This window comes from Pristiophorus japonicus, unplaced genomic scaffold (genome assembly GCF_044704955.1).
Source record: "Pristiophorus japonicus isolate sPriJap1 unplaced genomic scaffold, sPriJap1.hap1 HAP1_SCAFFOLD_113, whole genome shotgun sequence".
Classification (NCBI taxonomy): domain Eukaryota; kingdom Metazoa; phylum Chordata; class Chondrichthyes; family Pristiophoridae; genus Pristiophorus; species Pristiophorus japonicus.
Genome location: NW_027250788.1, coordinates 1,675,988 through 1,700,219, shown reverse-complemented (window position 1 = coordinate 1,700,219; position 24,232 = coordinate 1,675,988). Strand labels below are relative to the sequence as shown.

General features: G+C 46.6%; 2 non-coding genes across 2 annotated transcripts; one reads left to right on the top strand and one right to left on the bottom strand.

The window, feature by feature from the left end:
- Window positions 1-348: 348 nt before the first annotated feature.
- On the bottom strand, window positions 349-421 carry trnak-cuu (transfer RNA lysine (anticodon CUU)). The gene has a single exon. It is a non-coding gene; the product is annotated as a tRNA-Lys (tRNA).
- Window positions 422-7,187: 6,766 nt separating this feature from the next.
- Window positions 7,188-7,259, top strand: trnaw-cca (transfer RNA tryptophan (anticodon CCA)). Its single transcript has one exon. It is a non-coding gene; the product is annotated as a tRNA-Trp (tRNA).
- Window positions 7,260-24,232: the final 16,973 nt, after the last annotated feature.

The window sequence follows — 24,232 nt, the reverse complement described above, 5'->3', positions numbered from 1 at the left end:
AGAGGGTTATTGTCCATCCCTTGTATGCAAGCTACCTCAGACCCGGGCCAAAGCTCCCCGTGCACCGAGCACAGACTCAGGAAAACCCCGGGGGAGAGGATATCCCGGTCACTGGGCCTTCCAGCAGCCCTGAACAAGCGCCGAGTCTGAAACTTTCCAGAGTAATAACTTGTAACTGGAGCATCTAACAGTTAGGACGGCCGAGCGGTCTGAGGCGCTGCTTTCAATATTTGATTAAATTATCAACTCTCCCTCAGTTCGCATTTTTATCATTATGCAAAAGAAGATCATGGGTTCATTAATGATATTTACCCGCGAAAGCAACATAAAAGTTTAATGAAAAGCAAACGCCCAACGTGGGGCTCGAACCCACGACCCTGAGATTAAGAATCTCATGCTCTACCGACTGAGCTAGCCGGGCTTCTCAACATTTACTCTGTCAATCCCCTTCAGAATATTGTCTGTTTCAATGAGATCACCTCTCATTCTTCCAAACTCCAGCAAGTATCGGCATATTCTACACAATCTCTCACCATAGGACAGTCCTCTCATCCCAGGAATCAATCTGGTGAACCTCCGTTGTACCACCTCCCAGGCAAGTATATCCTTCCTCAGATAAGGAGACCAAAACTGTGCGCAGTACTCCAGGTGTGGTCTCACCAGGGTCCTGCACAATTGGAGCAAGACTTCCTTACTCTTGCACTATGGGCGGAATATTAGGTGCTATGGGCCGAATATCCTGTTTTTCTGCTGATTCTACGGTTGTATAAAAAGTTATAAAAATTCAACAGTCACTCAGCAAACATATTTGTATTTCCTTCAGTGTGCAAAACATGTGGGTGGATTAATGAAGATAACAATTATTCAGGATCTCACAGACTTGAAATATATTTGTCAGCTTGCTTTGTAAAAATGCTTTCTCTGACCGGGAATCAAACCCAGACCACGGCAGTGAGAGCACCAGACCCTAACCACTAGACTACCAGGGAACACTGCTTGCAGCCTCTGTGATAGCTTTAAATATAGTCAGATTACAATCACAGCTGAGAATTGTGCGGTGACACGGGGTGTAACTGGATTTGCTGGGAGCAGCGTGGAGGCCCCGACCTGTGTGAGAACACCAGCGGCAGGTCGGGGCCATAAAAGGAGCGGTGAGCGGCGGCCTGGGAGCAGCGTGGTGGTGTACCACGGCAAGGTACAGCAAGTGCTGGTGAAGGAGAGCGACGGCAGCGAAGAGTGATGTCATCAAAGTCCAGGTCGGTGATTGGAGCGTGCGCAGGTACAGCAGGAGCAGCGATAGACTGTGGAGGGATGTGATCCGGGCCCAGGGGCGGCGTGAGTTCAGGGCCAGGGGCCCAGGGGCAGCACGGGCCAGCCCACACTGCGATATGTGTGGGCACTGGGTCCGTGCAGCAGAGCTGGTCTCCAGTCGTCTTGGATAACCCTTGCCACTGGACCAAGACCTAGCTCTGTCAAGCCCATGTGATGGATGGGGTGCAACGGCCACCACACGTTAAAAAAATTCACACACAGGCATCTTCCACCCTTCAACATGCAGTTCGGGACCTGGAATATTAGGTCCATCATTGAAACACCTGTGAACTCATCCTTTTTTGGCGTGGAAGCAAGTCATCCTCGCTTCGAGGGACTGCCAATGATGATGATGAACTGGATTTGCTGCTGTCCGCGGGCAGCAGGTGATGAAAGCAGGCGTGAGAGGTGAGTGACAGGTGGGCACTGCTGCTGATGCTGTCTGACCCACGGTGGGAGTGGCCGAGGATTTTAAAGCCCTTTCATTGCACCAATGCAGGGTAAATGAAACTATGTTTCAGGAACCTTCATGTATACAAACATGGGCACTCTCCACTGTAGACCTCGTGGTGCAACGGTAGTGTGTCTGACTCCAGATCAGAAGGCTGCGTGTTTATATCATGTCGGGGTCACTGTACTTTTCCATATTGTTCTTCCGGAATTGAGACTTTCTTTGCTGTTTCACAATTTACTTTCCCACCCATCTTTGTATCATCAGCAAACTTGGCTCCATTACACTGGGTCCCTGTATCCCTGGGAAAGGGGAGGGAAGACACACCAGAGAAGTGTGAGCTTGTGGACCGGAGAAGTTGCAGCTGCTGGAGCTGTGCGTTTTATCGGGGAGGGACGGGGGGAGAGCCCGCCGAGCGACTGGAGAAGCTGAGAAGCTGCTGTGCTTTTCATCGGGTTTGACACTGTTTAAAAATGGCAGAGTGCCAAGTTTTCTCTCCCTACTGCCCATGCGCGAAGGTGCCGGCAGTGTTTTCGGCGCAGGCATTTGGCTCCGCCCCCCACTTCACCATCGACACCACGCCAGGACTCCGGGGACTGCACACAGTGGCCAGGATGGGGCGAGTTTTTCCCCGAGCCGTTTCCAGCGAGCAAAGTCGGTGCGCTTGAGGTCAGTGCGCCGACAAAACTGCTTGAGGAAAATCTAGCCCTTGAAGAGTAAGGAGTACACTGAAGGAAATACAAATATGTTTGCCGAGCAACTGTCAATTTTAATAACTTTTTGTACAACCATCGAATCAGAAAAAAAACAGGGCACTCGCCCCATAGTACCTAATATATAGCCCATAGTACAAGAGTAAGGAAGTCTTGCTACAATTGTACAGGGCCCTGGTGAGGTACACCTGGAGTACTGCGCACAGTTTTGGTCTCCTTATTTGAGGAAGGAAATAATTGCCTGGGATGTGGTACAACAGAGGTTCACCAGATTGATTCCTGGGATGAGAGGACTGTCTTAAGTTGAGAGATTGTGTAGAATGGGCCGATACTCTCCGGAATTTAGAAGAATGAGAGGTGATCTCATTGAAACACACAATATTCTGAAGGGGATTGACAGGGTAGATGCTGAGAGGTTGTTTCCCCCGGGCTGGAGTGTCTAGAACCAGGGGGCACAGTCTCAGGTTAAGGGGTCGGCCATTTAAGACAGTGATGAGGAGGAATTTCTTCACTCAGAGGGATATGAATCTTTGGAATTCTCTGCCCCACAGGCCTGTGGATGCTGAGTCTCTGAATATATTCAAGGCTGCGTTAGATAGATTTTTCGAGTCTCGGGGAATCAAGGGATCGAGAGATCACTGGAGTTTGGACGAATGAGAGGGGATCTCATGGAAACATATAAAATTCTGACGGGACTGGACAGGTCCCGATGTTGGGGAAGTCCAGAACCAGGGGTCAGAATCTAAGGGATAAGGGGTAAGCCAATTAGGTCTGAGATGAGGAGAAACTTCTTCGCTCAGAGAGTTGTTAACCTGTGGAATTCTCTGCTGCAGAGTTGTTGATGCCAGTTTGTTAGATATATTCAAGAGGGAGTTAGATGTGGCCCTTATGGCTGAAGTGATCAAGGGGTATGGAGAGAAAGCAGGAAAGGGGTACTGAGCTGAATGATCATCCATGATCTTATTGCATGGTGGTGCAGGCTCAAAGGGCCGAATGGCCTAGTCCTGCACCTATTTTCTATGTTTCAATGTTTCTATGTCCTGCTACTGCTTCTTTAATAATGGATTCCAACATTTGCCCAACCACAGATGTTAGGCGAACTGGTCTATAGTTTCCTGCTTTTTGTCTGCCTCCTTTTTTAAATAGTGGCATTACATTTGCAGTTTTCCAATCTGCTGGGTCCTCCCCAGAATCCAGCGAGTGCATGTCCACAGATCCCTGAAAGTAGCAGGCCAGTGAGCTAAGGTGGTTGAGAAGAAATATGGAATGCTTGCCTTTATTAGCCGAGGCATAGAATACAAGAGATGTGGTCGGTGGGGCAGTTTAGGTCACAGCTGGAGTACTGCGTGCAGTTCTGGTCGCCATATTACAGGAAGGACATGATTGCACTGAAGATGGTGCAGAGGAGATTTATGAGGATGTTGCCGGGAGTGGAGAATCTTCGCCTTGAGGACAGATTAGATAGGCTTGATTTGGTTTCCATGGAACAGAGCCTGGGTGGAGTCCTCATTGAGGTGTATAAAATTATGAGGGGCCGAGATATAGTGGATAGACAGGACCTATTTCCCTTAGCAGAGGGATCAACAACAAGGAGGCATAAATTTAAAGTAATTGGTCGAAGGTTTAGAGGGGAAATTTCTTCACCCAGAGGGTTGTGGGGGTCTGGAACTCACTGCCTGAAAGGGTGGTCGAGACAGAAACCCTCACCACATTTAAAAAGTGCTTGGATGTGCACCTAAAGTGCTGTAACCTGCAGGGTTATGGACCGAGAGCTGGAAAGTGGGATTAGGCTGGAGAGCCTCTTGTTGGCCGGCACGGACACGTTGGGTCGAAATGGCCTCCTTCCGTGATGTAAACTTCTTTGATTCTATGAATTCGTTTACAAAGAGTTGAGGTGCGTGTGAGGTGATTTGGGAACATCTTTCCTCACATGACAACATTTCAAAGGCAACTCAACGGCTGTAAAGCACTTTGGGTCGTCATGAGTTCCTGACAGATGCTGCAGAAATGCAAGTCCTTCTTTGCAAAATTTCAACGCAAACTCAAGGCTGGTACAGGATTTGAAACGAGGATTTTTCTGCAAATTTGAAGTAACAACCACAAAACAAGAATCATACCCCTAGACCAACAAACCACCTGCTTAGCAAATGTGGAGATACGATGTAACCATTATTGAAGCATTTTTAGTGTGTGTTGCTGTTCTTGATCGGAGGAGCACATGAGACGGAATCAGTGACTTTGCCTTTTCGACATGTCTTCTGAAGCGCCGCACGGTCCCACTCCTGCAGTCAATGAGGTGTCGGGACGTTAATGTATCCATCATCATCATCATCATAGGCGGTCCCTCGAAACGAGGATGACTTGCTTCCACGCCGAAAAAGGATGAGTTCACACGTGTTTCAATGAAGGACCCGAACTACATCCCAAAGGGTGGAAGATGCCTGTGCGTGGATTTTTTTAATGTGTGGTGGCCGTTGCACCCCAGCCATCACACGGGCTTGACAGAGCGAGGTCTTGTTCCAGTGGCAAGGGTTATCCAAGACGACAGACGACCAGCTCTGCTGCACGGACCTAGTGCACAGTGTGGGCTGGGCCGTGCTATCCCTGGGCCCCTGGCCCCAAAATCATGCCTCCGCTGGGCCCCGATCACATCCCTCTACAGTCTCTCGCCGCTCCTTCGCCCCGATCTCGCCACTCGTGCTGTATCTGCCCACGCTCCAATCACCGACCTGGACCTTGATGACGTCACTCTTCGCTGCCGCCGCCCTCCTGCACCAGCTCGCGCTGCTCCCTGGAGTAGTCTCCCGGGACCTCCAAACTGCTCCCAGCGCCGCTCGCCGTTCCTTTTATGGCCCCGACCTGCCGCTGGTGTTCTCCCGTTAGTGTATCCAGGCTGTGGGTGGCCACCCTGAGCGCAGCAGAGGGGTTTCTGCATTAGTTCTGGGTGGGGACAGTATCTTTCCGTTTCTCTCTTCCTCTTGTCTTTAACCCTGTGCTTTTATTTCCCTATTTATTCCCCCTGTCTCAGTTTCTAGCGTTTGAAAGGGAACAAAAGATGAAATGGGTGTCACTGTGGAACAATTTCTCTCACTCAAAGTTAGACGCACTGCTGTTCGCCATGAAGTCTAGGCAGCTAGCCGTTGATATTCAGGTTCATATATAAATATATATAAATATATCTACATGTATCATAACCGTTCCCTGGTGGTCGAGGGGTTAAGATCCGGCGCACTAAACTGGTTTCAATTCTCGATTAATTCATCGCATAAAAATAATTGAGGTCTGTGAGAAGATTAATAATTGCTGTATTCACCATGAATACCAATACTTTCTGCTATATACCAAGCTTACAGACTATCTGGCTTCTCCTGCCCTTTGCCGGGCACGTGTTTGGGGTTTAATTTAGTAAACTGGGCGAGTTCGCTGATCGCGGGGAGACGGTAGGAGCCTCTGTGGCCCCACTGTGAGGATGTGGAAGTGAACACGGTGGCTGGGTGATCCGTGATATTTCTGTAAAGGGCAGCGAAGGAGAAGGATTGAGAACTTTCAGTGTGGGACAGAAGTTGTTTGAGGTGAGCCAACACATTCCCGATCAGCACAGAGGGAGCTCACTGGACAGCTCCCCTCTGTTGGGGCTGCTGTGCCAGAGGTTTCTGCAGTGCAGTGGTTATCACATTTGCTTTATATGTGAAAAGTACCCGGTTTGATTCTGGGTAGAAACATTATGTTTAAACTTGCGAAAAGGGAACAATCGGAGGAGAGTTTAGTCTCCTGGAAAATGCTACCTGACCTGCTGAGATTTCCAGCATTTGCAGTTTTTATTTGCTCTTTATTCTCCTGGTAAAAAGGCTCCCTTATTCCTGAATTGCTCTTTATTTAACCAATAAATAGATAACTTTCAGTGAGAGAAAACGGATCCACCGGGGACCTTTCGCATGTGAGGCCAACGTGATATCCGCTACACTGCAGCCCATCAAAGGGCGAGAAACTACTGAATATAAAGGATGAGCTCACAAATATCAGGGGCAGTGGAGTCTGATCAACGTCAAACCCTCCTTTCTTATTCAGCAGTGGCATGAACGGGAATCAGACGCCACAAAGTTTAATTAAAGATACAAATACAAATAAAACTTCCAAATCTTTTCACTGTAAAATTCTTTCACTTTATTTGAAATTCTACTGCGTTGAATCTGAAAATGAGCACCGTGGGATTTTATCTTCACGACTAATTCTATTTTCTGTGCACGGAAGGAATAACCAGTGCTGTTAAATTTGACAAAAGTTGCCCCAGATTCCTGGTGACATCGGCAACACAGTGTGTAAAATGGGTTAACATGCTGAAGTACATAAGAACAAAAGAAATAGGAGCAGGAGTCGGTCATACGTTCCTCGAGCCTGCTCCGACATTTAATACGATCATGGCCGATGCGATAATGGACTCAGGCCCACCTCACTGCCCGCTCCCCAAAGCACAGGACAAATGATTGAAGTATCGACTGTCCCTCAGTTAGCATTTCTTTCATTGTGCAAAAGAAGGTGAGGGGTTAATTAATGATGCTTTTCCATGAAAGCAACACAAAATTTGAGAAAAAAACATCCGGTGACTGGCAGGTGAGCGTTGCTTCTGACACCTGGTGGGAATGGGCGGGGATTTTAAAGCCCATTGTGTTGTGAAAGCTTCATATAGAGGAACATCTCAAACCAATTGTGTAGGCCTCGTGGCGCAACGGTAGCGCGTCTGACTCCAGATCAGAAGGTTGCGTGTTCAAATCACGTCGGGGTCACTGTTCTTTCAGAATTAATATTTTCTTTGCTGTTTGGCAATAACCAGACCCTTGTTCCAAGGTCTGTCTCACTGTTTCCCTGGTGTCAGGCAGAGATACGCCTGCTGTCCTCATTTACTTCATGTGCCAGGACTCAAAAGTTCAAAATCAACTTGCAGGTGGCCACACACACCGCCGAGCGGTCTACGGTGCTGTGATTAGATCGCAGTTTTCTCTGGAGGTGTGGGTTTGAATCCAACTTCTGACATTTCTTATTTTTAATCATTAAGCGAAACTCATTGTTTGATACCACGACCAACTCCTTAAAACTGGGATTCAGCAGTTCACCTGTTCGCTTAACATCTCCGTCTGACCTGGTGCTGAAAGTGGAGATGTTTCCGCAGTGTCGCGGTTAACACGTTCGCCTCACACGCGAAAGCTCACCAGGCGGGAATATTTTCTGCAGCTTTCTCCTCATGCATGCTCAGGGGCGAGTTTGTTCTCCTGTGAAAAATTCATGAGATGATAAGCATGTAAGAATTAGGGGCCGGAGTACGCCATTTGGCCCCTCGAGCCTGGTCCACCATTCAAGAAGATCCTGGCAGTTCCTTGACAGCAAGTTTAAACATCTGGGGCGGAGCCAACAGGCGCCTGTCTGCAATCAGTGAGAGAACGGTATGTTTGGCAGAAGCCTGGCGAGCTCAGTCAGTGGAATATAAGACTTTTAATCTCAGGGTCGTAGTTTCGAAACCCACATTGGACATTTACATTTTTTATAGAATTATAGAATGATAGAAGTTTGCAGCATATAAGGAGGCCATTTCGTCCCATCACTTCCGCCCCGGCCAACAAGAGGCAATCCAGCTTCATCCCACTTTCCAGCTCTGGGTCCATAACCCGGCAGATTACGGCACTTCAGGTGCACATCCAAATACTTTTTACATGTGGTATCTGCCTCTGCCATTCTTTCAGGCAGCGAGTTCCTGACCCCCACAAACCTCTGCATGAAGAATTTTACCTTCAAATCTTCTTTAAACCTTCTCCCAATTACTTTAAATAGATGCCCCCTGATTGTTGACCCCTCTGCTATCCACTATATCTAGGCCCCTCATAATTTTATACTTCTCAATGTTGTCTCCCCTCAGCCTCCTCTGTTCCAATGAAAAAAAACCCAGCCGATCCAATCTGTCCTCATAGCTAAGATTCTCCACGCCTGGCAACATCCTCGTAAATCTCCTCTGTACCCTCTCGTACAATCACACAATTCCTGTAATACGGTGACCAGAACTACATGCAATACTCCAGCTGTCGCCGAACCAGTGTTTTATACATGTCAAGCATAACCAAACTGCTCTTCTATCCCATGCCTCAGCCAATAAAGGTAAGCATTCCATGCGCCTTCTTACCCACCTTATCCAACTGGCCTGCTACCTTCAGGGATCTGTGGACATGCACTCCAAGGTCCCTTTGTTCTTCCACACTTCTCAATATCGGACCATTTAATGTGTGTTTCTTTCCTTGTTTGCCCTCTCCCAAATGCACAGCCTCACACTTCTCTGGATTAAATTAGTATCACCTGAAAACGTTTTATATTTAAGTTTGGATCATTGATGTTGCCACTAAAAGCCAGGGACCTAGCACTGAGCCCTATGGAACCCCACTGGAAACATCCTTCCAGTCCCAAACACTCCCATCAAACATTACCCTTTGCTTCCTGCCTCTGAGCCAATTTTGGATCCAACTTGCCACTTTGCCCTGGTCCCATGGGCTTTTACTTTTGTGACCAGTCTTCCATGTGGGAACTTGGTGATGCTTTGCTAAAATCCTGAAACACTACATCATACGCACTGCCCTCATCGATCCACATGGTTACCTCCTCAAAAAATTTAATCAAGTGAGTCAGACAAGACCTTCCCTGAACAAACCCATGCTGACTATCCGTGATTAACCCATGTCTTTCTAAATGCAGAAATTAAATCATTGATAAATTTTATCCTGCTTTCACGGGAAAACACCATTAATTAACCGATGATCTTTGTTGTGCATGTATAAAATAAGTATACACCCTGTACACTCAATGTACAGTTACATAAGACCACTGGATGTATCTTCACACTGTATGCACTATGCTTGTACCACCAGAGGGTGCAACTGGTGGAGACCTCGGGGTCACCTGTACACGACAGGTAACCAGGTATAAAAGGGAGCTCACAGTACTGTACCCTCACTCAGGAGCTGCAATAAGTGGACTAAGGTCACCACAGTTCAAGTACAATACCTTACCTCGTGGAGTCATTACGAGAGTGCTTACAGACACAATAACTGGTGACGAGAATACGAATTTCCATGTGACAATGGCTAACCTTGGCACGTTTGAACAATTCGCCAATGGGGAAGATTGGGAGGCCTTTGTGGAAAGGCTCGAACACTTATTTATTGCAAATGACGTGCGGGGAGACGACCCGACATCGCTGGCTGATAAGCGCTGAGCTATCCTGCTCAGCAGTTGTGGGCCCACCGTCTATGGCCTTGTCAGGGATTTGCTAGTCCCAGAGAAGACAGTAACATATGTGGAGCTCATAACGCTGGTACAGGAACAGCTCAAACCTAAAGAGAGCATCCTCACAGCCAGACACCGGTTCTCTCCCCACCGGTGGATCCGAAGGCCAGGAAATCGCAAAATATGCTGCAGACCTGAGACGATTGGCTGCACCATGTGATTTTAGCGATCACCTCACCGAAGCACGAAGGGACATCTTTGTTATTGGAATCGGTCACGAGGGCCTTCTCCACAGGCTGCTCTCTGCGGACACCACGGTCACCCTGCAGGAGGCAATTAATGTGAGCCAGGCGTTCATGATCTCGGCCTGCGATTCTAAGTGGATGTCTCACCCCCAGGACTCTAACCCAGCAAGTACTGTGAACCGAAAGGTGCCTTTTAGAGGCAGGGCTGCTGCTAGCAGTCTCTCTCAGGGAAGAGAGAACAGAAACTCGAGTCCCACAATCCTGAGTCCGCCACATGTGGCCAACCGGCCAACCCCATGCTGGTGCTGTGGAGGAAATCACAGGGCCCACCAGTGCCGCTATAAAGACTATACTTGCAAAGGCTGTAACATGAAGGGCCACCTCCAGCGAATATGCAAGAGAAATCATACTCACCGAGTCGATGAAGAGTTGGCTGATCATCCGGAGTCCAGCGACAATGAGGTGTACGGAGTGTTAACCTGCACCACCGAGTGTTCCCCGGTGAAAATGGAAGTTGAAGTCAACTATGTTCCAGTCACGATGGAGGTGGACACAGGGGCGAGCCAGTCACTGATGAATCAGGCAGCCTTTGAGAAACTCTGGGACAATCCAATCGAACGACCTAAAATGATCCCGATCGAAGTGAAACTGCTCACCTACACAAACGATACATCCCAGTCGTTGGCAGCGTGGATGTCCAGGTGTCCCATGGCGGCGAGATGCACAGGTTACCTTTGTGGATCATTGCTGGTGATAGTCCAAAGCTATTAGGAAGAAGGTGGATGAAAAAGATCACTTGGAGCTGGGAAAAGCCCCAACCTCCAGCGATCGACATCCCCCATGACCCCGAAGTTGGATCCAGCACAACACCTGAAAAACCAACCGCCCAACTCGACTGTGAGGCGACGACACAGACCGCTCAACCCAACGGCGAGATGATCCAGCCCAAACAACCAGACCTCACCTTCCAGGCTCCAGTGGCAGGTCTCCAGAGAAGAAAATTCACGCAGAAGATAACTTCCTGGCTTCCGTGGCAGAACCTGGGGAGAAAAGGATCACCGCAGCCTACCTCATGGAGAGAAAGAAGATGGCGTCCGAACCACGAGGTGAAGGGCCTGAAGTCAAGATGGCGGCAGCCAGACCACAAGGGAGCAACACGTGATGCCGAGCGGCGAACCGGATTGGGGTAAAGATTGAAAGACCCTCTTAAAGGAGACCGGCAACCCATCACAATTAAAGGGACAGTTCCACTCTTTATACAGCGATGATGGTGATACAAATGTAAAAGATGTAACTGACAATTTCAAGTTTGTAAATGTAACTAATCATGATAAGTCGGGCAATTGCGGTCAGAACCAATGTATTGTGAGAGTAAACGAAGTGATGACGTGCGATGCTAGGATTTACAAGCATGCCGACAAAACCAAGGGCAACCTCCCGTCAGCACCCAGGTCCAGCGACCATGTAGCCTGCCCCTCCGGGCCCAATGTGATACCCCAGGAATTGTGGCCACACACAGAGGGAGCATACCAGCTGCAGGGCCAGTGATCAGCGGACGTCAAATGCACCACGACCGGTACCCTGCCCCCGATCGGCTCCACCTCTCTGGCCACGAGGGCCAGTACTGGGAGCGAGCAGATAGCACCCTCCTGCCCTCCCAACGGGACCTGGGATGACCAGGCTCCCACTATCGCTGAAGAGCAGCAGGGAGACACCGCACCCTTCATAGGAGGACAGGGAGGCCACACACTCCTGTGGCTCTGCCCATCACTCAGCAACGGCAAAGGCTCTGAGACTCAGCCAGCTGAGCGATCTGAGCCCACCCAGATGGCAGGGGACACAGCGCCGCCATCAGGCAACCTGGACGCAGTCTGGTTACTCTGGAACTAGTATCCTCACTCACCTGCACCTACACAACCCAGGGGCAAGTCTGTGACACCACGTATGTACCTTACCTGTAAAATGTACTTGTTCCACTACTGCAGAACCCAGACAGTGATGTAACTAATCCGATGTTTTTTTGTTCTTTCTGTCTGTACAGGTCTGCACTTGCAGGTGTTGAGCCACACACATGGTCTCTGTATGGGGGGGGGAGGGTGACGGGGGGGGGGGGAATGGATGTATGTAGCCATGGACACACATGGATCACACCCAGAACCCACACAACCCCCACTGCAACCTCAAACCATCCAATGCTGACCATTTCCCAATGTCGTGGCAATAAGTACTTGGGGGTCCACAGGGAGAGAACCAAGCCAAAGCATCGACAAGGTGCAAGGGCTTTGAGCACTCAAGTCTCGGGCCAGAGCACACAATGAAAAGGCCAGTGGCACAAGACTAAGGGGAGAGTGATGTTGTGTCTGTATAATATAAGTATACTCCCTGTACACTCAATGTACAGTTACATAAGACGACTGGATGTACCTTCACACTGTATATACGATGCCTGTACCACCAGAGGGTGCAACTGGTGGCGACCTCGGGATCACCGGTACACGACAGGTAACCAGGTATAAAACAGAGCTCACCATACTGTACCCTCACTCAGGAGCTGCAATAAATGGACTAAGGTCACCACAGTTCAAGTACAATACCTTGCCTCAAGGAGTCATTATTTGAGTGCTTACAGACACAATAGAAAGAGATTGAACATTAAATGGTAGGACATTTAGAATTGTAGAGGAACAAAGCGACCTGGGAGTGCATGTCCACAGATCCCTTAAGTTAGCAGGCAAGGTGGATTAGCTGGTTAAGAAGACATACAGAATGCTGGCCTTTATTAGCCGAGGCCTAGAATAAGATAGCAGATGGATTATGCTTGAATATAAAACACTGGTTAGGCCACAGCTGGAGTACTGCCTGCAGTTCTCGTCACCACTTTACAGGAAGAAGACTGTGATTGCACTGGAGACTTACAGAGGAGATTTCGAGGATGTTATCGGGAGTGGAGAATCTTAGCTATGAGGACAGATTGGATAGACTGGGGTTGTTTTTCTTGGAACAAAGTTGGCTGAGGGGAGGCATCATTGAAGTGTATACAATTATGAGGGGCCTTGATATCTTGGATAGAATGGGCCCATTTCCCTTAGCAGAGGGGTCAACAACCATGGGGCATAAATTTTAAGTCATTGGTAGAAGGTGTAGGGGGGATTTGAGGGAAAATATCTTCACGCAGAGGGTTGTGGGGGTCTGGAACTCACTGCCTGAAAGGATGGGAGAGGCAGAAACGCTCACCACATTTAAAAAGTGCTTGGATGTGCACCTGAAGTGCCGTAACCTGCAGGGTTATGGACCGAGAGCTGGAAAGTGGGATTAGGCTGGAGTGCCTGTTATTGGCCGGCACAGTCACAATGGGCCGAAATGGCCTCCTTCCGTGCTGTAAACTTCTGATTATAGAATTCTATGAAAAATAATCACCAAACGTGGGCTCGCACCTCTGACCCTGAGATTTAGAATCTCATGATCTACTGACTGAGTTAGCTGGGCTTCTGCAAAATGCACCTTTTTGTCGTTGATTGCAGCTCTGCCACAGATGTTTAAACTTGCTGTCGAGGAACTGCCAGGATCTTCTTGAATGGTGGACCAGGCTCGAGGGGCCGAATGGCCTACTCCGGCCCCTAATCCTTACATGCTTATGATCTTACGACATTTCACAGGAGAACAAACTCGCCCCTGAGCATGCATGAGGAGAACGCTCCAGAAAATAATCCCGCCTGGTGAGCTTTCGCGTGTGAGGCGAACGTGTTAACCGCTACACTGCGGAAACATCTCCACTTTCAGCACCAGGTCAGACGGAAGTGTTAAGCGAGCAGGTGGACTGCAAAATCCCACTTTTTAGGCATTGGTCGTGGTGTCAAACAATGAGTTTCACTTAATGATTCAGAACAGGAAGTGTCAGAAGTGTGATGTGAACCCACACCTCCAGAGGAGACTGCGACCTAAACACAGAACCCTGGACCGCTCGGCCATTCTGACTATTTAATGCTGTATGTGGCCACCTGCAGGTTTATTTTGAACTTTAGTCTCCTGCCACATGAAATAAATGAGGGCAGCAGGCGTATCTCTGCCTGACATCGGGGAAACAGTGAGACCGACCTTGGAGCAAGGGTCTGGTTATTGCCAAACAGCAAAGAAAATATTAATTCCCGAATTACCCTGAAGAACAGTGACCTCGACCTGATCTGGGGTCAGACGCGCTACCGTTGCGCCACGAGGTCGAAACAGCACATTGGAAATGTTTGACTATATGACGGTTTCACAATACAAGTGGCTTTATAATACCCGCCCATTCCCACTAGGTGTCAGAAGCAGCGCTCACCTGCCAGTCACCGTATGTTTTTTTGTTCAACTTTTGTGTTGCTTTCACGGGATTGCATCATTAATTAACCCGTCACCTTCTTTTGCACAATGAAAGAAATGCGAACTGCGGCAGAGTCGATACTTCAACCATTTGTTCCTGTGCTTTGCATAGAACATAGAAACACAAAAACATAGAAAACAGGTGCAGGAGTAGGCCATTCGGCCCTTCGAGCCTGCACCACCATTCAATATGATCATGACTGATCATTCACCTCAGTACTCCTTTCCTGCTTTCTCTCCATCCCTTTGATACCTTTAGCCGTAATGGCCACCTTTAACTCCCTTTTGAAGATATCTAACGAACTGGCCTCAACAACTTTCTGTGGTAGCGAATTCCACTGGTTCAGAATTCTCTGAGTGATGAAGTTGCTCCTCATCTCGGTCCTAAATGGCTTACCCCTTGTCCTTAGACTGTGACCCCTGGTTCTGGACTTCCCTAACATCGGGAACATACTTCCTACCTCTAACCTGTCCAATCCCATCAGACCTGTATATGTTCTCTGCGATCCCTCCTCATTCTTCTAAATTCCAGTGAAGAAAAGTCTAGTTGATCCAGTCTTTCTTTACATGTCAGTCCTGCCCTCCCGGGAATCAGTCTGGTGAACCTTCGCTGCACTCCCTCAATAGCAAGAATGTCCTTCCTCAGATTAGGAAACCAAAACTGTACACAATATTCCAGGTGAGGCCTCACCAAGGCCTGCGTCCGCACACATACAGAGGCTGAATTACAGGACATAGTCGACGTATTTACTGAGGCGTATGAAAGCATGAGCCTTACGCTAAACATCCGTAAGACAAAGGTCCTCCACCAGCCTGTCCTCACCGCACAGTCATCAAGATCCATGGCGCGGCCCTGGACACCATGGACCACTTCCCATATATCGGGAGCCTCCTATCAACAAGAGCAGGCATCGACGACGAGATTCAACATGGCCTCCATGCACCAGTGCAGCCTTCGGCCGCTTGAGGAAAAGAGTGTTTGAAGACCAGGCCCTCAAAACTGCCACCAGGCTCATAGTCTACAGGGCTGTAGTAATACCTGCCCTCCTGTAAGGCTCAGAGACATGGACCATGTACAGTAGACACCTCAAGTTGCTGAAGAAATATCACCAACGATGTCTCCGCAAGATGCAACAAATCCCCTGGGAGGACAGACGCACCAACATCAACGGCCTTATTCAGGCTAACATCCTCAGCTTTGAAGCACTGACCACACTCGATCAGCTCCGCTGGGCAGGCCACATAGTCCGCATGCCAGACACAAGACTCCCAAAGCAAGTGCTCTACTCGGAACTCCTTCATGGCAAACGAGCCAAAGTGGGCAGCAGAAACTCTACAAGGACACACTCAAAGCCTCCCTGATAAAGTGCAACATCCCCACTGACACCCAGGAGTCCCTGACCCAAGACCACCCTAAGTGGAGGAAGTGCATCCGAGAGGGCGCTGAGCACCTCGAGTCTCAACGCCGAGTGCATGCAGAAATCAAGTGCAGACAGCAGAAAGAGCGTTCGGCAAACCTGTCCCACCCATCCGTTCCCTCAACGACTATCTGTCCCACCTGTGATAGGGTCTGTGGCTCTAGTATTGGACTGTTCAGCCACCAAAGAACTCACATAACGAGTGGAAGCAAGTCTTCCTCGATTCCGAGGGACTGCCAATGTAGATTCCAAAATTCATGGAAACCCCCCAGTGTTTGGACTCACTGAAAAGGAAATTCGATTTAGGCCTATTAAACATAAAGTTTGGGATTCTAAAAAGCATATGGAAGAAATCTACAATTCTTAACGAAATTTGGGATTTTAAAAGGCATGTTTGGGCCTGTGGGGAAAAGCTGCAGTGACAGAGGGGTGGGATTTAGAGTTTGGATATTGCAGCTAATCAGCTTGTCTGGGGGAGCTCTTTAACCATAGTCAGACCCCCAGAAAACATTTGCATTTAAACAATCGACCACGGAAGAAACATTATCCACCCCACCCACAGGATCCAAATATCACATCCATATTCCAACACCTTTTCAACATGTATAGAAATATCTGGCTCAGCTCAGACTTCCCGAAGCCAAAGCAGTGCTATTACAATGGACAAGAGTTCATCAGTTCATAAAGAAGGAGTATCATCATCCCAAAGTCTATCAACACCAGATTAAAACATTTAATCAAGTCTCAGTTAGCTAGTCCGCCAAAACTTATACAAAGAAGACCACTTAAATCAATGGGCAGCAAAACTTAAACAAAAGAAACGTTAGATTTGGCACGAAGATTAAGCAGCCTCTCAGAGTATAACTGGGAGCCTATCGTACCAAGAGCAACCTTTTTTTCTGACCATTACTTTGCAACAACAAGATCAAGATCGAGAGCACACGGCGAGGAAACACAGGAAGAGACATCACGACATCAGAGAAAAGAATTTCAAAAAACCAATCAGTGGAACATCAATACCAACTGACTTGGTAACAGGCATCAAACGGACCACCGCGACCGACGGACCCAACCAGGAAAATCAACCACTGGAAAACCGGGGTCCAAGCAAGTGTTCCACTCTACAATTTGTGCCTCGACTGTCCAGCAGGTAAAAATTACCGAAACAACTTAAAACCCTATTGATGTCAAAGGATACCGGCTTCGGGACAGTCAGAATACTTCGTCACAGACAAGGCACTGGAAGGCTGGAAGGTAGATCACACCGGTTGCGGGAGAGCTGGTTGGCGGTGACATGGAAGTGTCTGCAGTGTGCGGGACCAGACTGCTTCCACACATCCACAATGAATGTCCCACCCTTTATTTGGGAAAAGTACAACTGAGAGTGAACAAGTTCCATCCCGGTCAGATTTATCTGAAGCTTTAACTGACTGACACCCTTGTTTGGGATTGTAATGTCTGTCAGCATGTAATGCTTGTAGCTCCACACTGTGGATGTGGACGTATTGTGTACTGCAACTGTACAGTTAATCATTGAACAGAACAGGCTCTTTCCGGAGAGTTCCGAGAGAGCAGCCTGCATGTTAGGAAGCTGTGTGTGCTGTGCTCTGTGAAGATATCACAGGGATGTCTTGCAAAATGTGCATCTATCAGTCTCTGTGGTGCAATGGATTAGTGTGTTCAGCTATTAACTGCAAGGTTGGTGGATCGTAGTCCATTCAGTGACAAAGCCTTTAATTGTTTTTCCCTGAGGATTCAGTGCCGTGCAGTTCCAGGTTGTCATTGTGCGTTTTGGCTGCACGAATATATTCCGCAACCATTGCCAGCTCTGCTGTTATCAAGTTATACCAACTGTTACTTGCATTTTCCCATGGTTGTTCATTGTCTCGTCGCCAATTGATACGCTCATAATAAAGAATGAAACTGAGTACTGTGAACAATGAGTAAGTGTGACATTAGCTCCTTTAATAAAACTCCAGTGTGCTTGTATATACCAATGGATGCTGGAATCCCTTGGGACTCCAACAGGTCGGCCCTCTGGTGGTGGTGTGAGACAGGTGGCCAAGGGTTAAATACATAACACAAGGTGTGTACGGAAATCAACCATCAAAAGCCCTGTCATTAACCACAGGGGTTTCCGGCAATTTTCTGATCGCAAAGCGCTTTCAGTCCTTGTCCTTAAAATTGCAGATGTGGGAATTGGGGAGTTTAATGACTTTGAAAGGAGAACATTGTTGTTTGGTGCAGTTCCGTTCAGAGAAATGTTTGTGAAAGGAACGTTTTGCAGAGAGAGGGATTGAGCATTTCAGCTTGTTGCTGAACACTTCTCTCTGGGCACTGAGCTAAGCAGCAGTTTCCGTAGTGTAGCGGTTATCATGTTTGCCTCACACGCGAAAGGTCTCTGTTTCGAGCCTGTGTGGAAACATTATTTGTGAAGCAAAAACTTGTCTGCAATAAAATTGAACAAAAGCTGTCCGGGATACATTGTCGCATGAGCAATTAACATTTTAAAACTAATCTACTCAAATACAGAGTGTGTAAAATCAGATCGGGGATAAAACTTCTTCAAGCGTTAAAGTTTCACTAATGATTAAAGTTCAATTTTTGTAATTTTGATTGTCCCTGTTCGCATTTCTTTCATTCTGTGAAACAACACTATCGGTTTATACCATCAGATCTAAGTTGCATTTGAAACCCACAAACAACTCATTAATTATTCGCTCTTCCCCAGTTCCAGAGCTCAGAGGGTTATTGTCCATCCCTGGGATACAAACTACCTCGGACCCGGGCCAAAGCTCCTCGTGCACCGATCACAGGCTCATGAAAACCCCGGGGGAGAGGATATCCCGATCACTGGGCCTTCCAGCAACTGAACAAGCGCCCGGTCTGAAACTTTCCCGAGTAATAACTTGTAACTGAAGCATCCAACAGTCAGGATGGCCGAGCGGTTTCAGGTTGCAGTCTCCTCTGGCGGTGTGGATTTGAATCCCACTACTGACATTCAGTGTTTTTAATTACAAACTCATTTGTTTTGACACCACTCTGAAGTGCTTTGGGACTTCCATCAAACTTCATAAAATTACTCCACTTCAATGACAAACGGTGATATCAAAGTTACTTCCCAAACCGGGAAACGATCCCGGGTCGCTGCAGCGAAAGGAATGGTTTTGTGAAGCATTGAAAGGTGCCCTCTAAATATCTCTAAATAATAGAAGATTATGGGTTCATTAATGATGTTTTTCCGTGAAAGCAACATAAATTTTAAGGAACAGTAATCGACTAACATGGGGCTCAAACCCACGACCCTGGGATTATGAATCTCATGCTCTACCGACTGAGCTCGCCGGGCTTCTCAACATCTACCCTGTCAATCCCCTTCAGAATATTGTCCGTTTCAACGAGATCACCTCCCATTCTTCGAAACTCCAGAGAGTATCGGCATATTTTACACAATCTCTCATCATAGGACAGCCCTCTCATCCCAGGAATCAATCTGTTGAACCTCTGTTGCACCATCTCCAAGGCAAGTATATCCTTCCTTAGATAAGTACTATGGGCGAATATCCTGTTTTTCTGCTGATTCTACGGTTGTATAAAAAGTTATTAAAATTCAACAGTCGCTGGTCAAACATATTTGTATTTCCTTCAGTGTGCAATACATGTGGGTGCATTAATGCTGATTGAAACAATTATTCAGTATTTCACCGACTTGAATTATTTTTCATCAACTTGCTCTGTAACAATGCTTTCCCTGACCGAAAATCAAACACTGACCACAGCAATGAGAACACCAAACCCTAACCACCAGACTGCCAGGGAGCACTGTTTGCAGTTGCCCCATAGTACCGAATATATAGCCCACAGTACAAGAGTAAGGAAGTCTTGCTACAATTGTACAGGGCCCTGGTGAGACCACACCTGGGATACTGCACACAGTTTTGGTCTCCTTATCTGAGGAAGGATACACTTGCCTGGGAGGTGGTACAACAGAGGTTCACCAGATTGATTCCTGGGATGAGAGGACTGTCTTAAGTTGAGAGATTTTGTAGAATGGGACTATACTCTCCGGTAGTTTAGAAGAATGAGAGGTGATCTCATTGAAACACACAATATTCTGAAGGGGATTGACAGGGTAGATGCTGAGAGGTTGTTTCCCCCGGGCTGGAGTATCTAGAACCAGGGGGCACAGTCTCAGGTTAAGGGGCCGGCCATTTAAGACAGAGATGAGGAGGAATTTCTTCACTCAGAGGGTTATGAATCTATGGAATTCTCTGCTCCACAGGCCTGTGGATGCTGAGGCTCTGAATATATTCAAGGCTGCGTTAGATAGATTTTTGGAGTCTCGGGGAATCAAGGGATCGGGAGATCGAGCGGGAAAGTGGAGTTGAGATCAACGATCAGTCATGATCTTATTGAATGGTGGAGCAGGCTTGAGGGGTCGTATGGCCTACTACTGCTCCGATTTCTTATGTTGTTACCTGTGCTGGCTCTGTGAAAGAAGGTTCCAATTAGTCCCATTCCTAGCACCCTGCAAATGTTTCTTATTCAACTATATTTCCCTTTGGAATGTTAATATTAAATCTGCTTCCAAAACCCTGTCAGGCAGAAAAATATTCACATTAATTTTATACAGCCCCATTTTAGACATTACTTTCCCTGCTTTGCATGTCATGCGTGGGCAAATGCATGGCAGATGAAGTATGATGTGGATAAATGTGAGGTTATCCACTTTGGTGGTAAAAACAGAGAGACAGACTATTATCTGAATGGTGACAGATGAGGAAAACGGGAGGTGCAATGAGACCTGGGTGTCATGGTACATCAGTCATTAAAGGTTGGCATGCAGGTACAGCAGGCGGTTAATAAAGCAAATGGCATGTTGGCCTTCATAGCGAGGGGATTTAAGTACAGGGGCAGGGAGGTGTTACTACAGATGTACAGGGCCTTGGTGAAGCCGAACCTGGAGTATTGTGTACAGTTTAATCTCATAAATTGAGGAAGGACATTCTTGCTATTGAGGAAGTACAGTGAAGGTTCACCAGACTGATTCCCGGGATGGCGGGACTGACATATCAAGAAAGACTGGATCAACTGGGCTTGTATTCACTGGAGTTCAGAAGAATGAGAGGGGATCTCAGAAACATTTAAAATTCTGACGGGGTTCGACAGGTTAGATGCAGGAAGAATGTTCCCAATGTTGGGGAAGTCCAGAACCAGGAGTCATAGTCTAAGGATAAGGGGTAAGCCATTTCGGACCGAGATGAGGAGAAACTTCTTCACCCAGACAGTGGTGAAACCTGTGAAATTATCTACCACAGAAAGTTGTTGAGGCCAATTCACTAAATATATTCAAAAACGAGTTAGATGTAGTCCATACTAGTAGGGGGATCAAGGGGTATGGCGAGAAAGCAGAAATGGGGTACTGAAGTTGCATGTTCAGTCATGAACTCATTGAATGGCGGTGCAGGCTCAAAGGGCCGAATGGCCTACTCCTGCACCTATTTTCTATGTTTCTATGTTTCTATTAATTATTATCTTGTCTCATTTTGCACACTGCATTTTAGGACATTGCTTTAAAATGTTTGGTGCCTGTGACACCAGCCATTGTTAGATTTAGTCACACACCATCCTGACTTGGAAATATATCGGTCGTTCCTTCATCGTCACTGGGTTAAAAGTCTCGAACTCGCTCCCTTACAGCTCTGTGGGAGCACCTTCTCCACACGGACTGCAGCGGTTCAAGATGGTGGCTCACCACCACCTTCTCAAGGGCAATTAGGGTTGGGCAATAAATTCTGGCCTTGCCAGTGACACCCAGATCCTGTGAACTAATATAATAAAACACTATTTTAGGAATCTGGTTCTAAATATTCTTTGCTGACGACACCAGGAATCTGGGGCAACTTTTGTCAAATTGGGCTCAAAACTGGAGCGGTAATTCCTACCGTACACAGAAAATAGAATCAATATTAAAGATAAAATCACATGGTGCTCATTTTCAGAATCAACACAGTAAGATTTGAAATAGAGTGAAAGAATTTCACAGTGAAAGGATTTGGAAATTAAATGTGACTTGTATTTCGCTCTTTAATTAAACTTTGTGGCGTCTGTCTGCCATTCATGTCTCTGTTGAATAAGGAAGGATGGGTTTGACATTGACCAGACTGCACTGTTCCTGAAATTTGTGGGCTCATCGTTTATAATGAGATGTTTCTTAACTATTGGTCAGTTCCCACTTTAGCTCAGCCGTTGCTTCGTAGTACCAACTTTGTGAAAAGTTTGAATTTGTCTTAATGCACTTGCTGTCTGGTGTTTTTGTTGTCATTTTCAATCCCCTTCTTTCGCACTGAAACAAAGTGTAACCGTGTTTTTAAATTAGCAGTGCGAGATTTTTGCAGGGCATATTTAAATGCTTCACAAAACCTTTCCAATCACTTCAGTTACCAGGGTTCGATTCCCAGTTAGGGAAGTAATTTTGCTACCACTAAGTGAAGTAATTTAATTAAATTACATCGATGACCCAAAGCACTTCAGACTGGTGTCAAAACAAATGCGTTGATAATTAGAAATAAGGAATGTCAGAAGTTGGACTTGAGTTTCTGGGATGGAGTATAAATAACCCTCTGTGCACTGGAACTGGGAAGGGTGAATAATGAATGAATTGTTTCCGGGTTTGAAATGCGGCTTAGATCTGCTGGTATTAACCGATAGCATTGTTGAGCAGAATGAAAGAAATGCTAACATGATCACTGAGGGTCAGTCGAAACTTCAACAACTTCATTTTAATAATTTGTGAAACTTTAATCATTTAGAAAGTTTTAATCCCTTTCTGATTTTACACAGTCTGTATTTTAGGAGACTTTTAAATGTTCATTGCTCATCATGGGATCAGAGAAGTTTACAGGACGGAAGGAGGGAATGAACAATTAAAATCAGTTTTTGTTAAAAAAGTAACATTTTCATTTGGGCTCGAACCAGGGATTTTTCGCGTAGAGGCGAATATGATAACCGCTTCACGAAAGAAACTGCTGCTTAGTACAGTACCCAGAGAGAAGTGTTCAGCGACAAGCTGAAATGCTGAATCCGTTTCTGCAAAAAATTCCTTTCAAAAACATTTCTCTGACCGAAACGGCACAAAACAAAAATGTTCCTTTCAAATGTGCCAATTATTTTCGTTTTGCTTTTATTTTGCTTTCATGGGATAACATAATTAATGGTTCGATAAGCTTCTTTTACACAATGAATGAAATGCTAACTGACGGAAAGTCAATCTGTCAATAATTTGTTCTGTGCTCTGCATGTTTGTAATGTCGCGAAGTTTGCTGATGATACAAAGATAGGTGGGAAAGCAAGTTGTGAGGAGGACGCAAACAATCTGCAAAGCGATATTGATCGGCTCAGTGGGTGGGCAGAAATTTGTCAGATGGAGTATAATGTGGGAAATATGAGGTTATCCACTGTGGTAGCAATAATAAAAAAGCAAATAATTATTTAAATGTGGAGAGGTTACGAAATGCTGCGGTGCAGAGGGACCTGGGGGTCCTTGTACATGAAACACAAAAGGTTAGTATGCAGGTACAGCAAGTAATTAGGAAGGCAAATGGAATGTTATTCTTAATTACAAGGGGGATGGAGTATAAAAGCAGGGAAATCCTGCTATAACTGTTCAATTGTGAGACCACCAAGTGCAGAAACTCGAAAGGAATATAAGAAGTGCAGGGGTGTAATTAAAAAATATATCAGGAAGGCAAAGAGAGAGCATGAAAAAATGTTGACAAGTAAAATCATGAAAAACACAAACACAAAGACATTAAGTGTAAGAGGATAACTGGAGAAAGAGTGGAGCCTATTCGAGACCACAAAGGAAATCTGTGTGTGGAGGCAGAAGACGTGGCTATGATTCTTAATCGATACTTTGCCTCTTTTTCACAAAAGAGAGGGGCTGTTGATGTAGCACTTCAAAGACCGGACCTTGTCCGGGTGAAATGTGCCCGCACTGTCTCAGTTGCTTTTCGACCGAGAGCACCTCTGGTTCTCTAAAGAATCGAGTCGAGTAGGTCTCAATTCAACATCAGCTCTTTATTTCTCCAGCATATGCACGATGTTTTATAAATATATTAAGAGCAATGGATAACTAAAGAAAGGGTGGGTCTATTAGATACCATGAGGGTAATCGGTGTGTGGAGGCAGAAGATGTGGAGATGGTTCTGAATGAATACTTTGCATCTGTTTTCACAAATGAGAGGGGCGATGCAGACACTACTATCAAGGAGAAGAAGTGTGAAATATTAGATGAAATAAACATAGTGAGAGGTGAGGTATTAAGAGGTTTAGCAGCTGTGAAAGTGGATATCCCCAGGCCCGGATGAAATGAATTCCAGGCTGTTAAGTGAAGCAAAAGAGGAAATAGCAGAGGCTTTGACCATCATTTTCCAATCCTCTCTGGCTTCAGGTGTGGTGCCAGAGGATTGG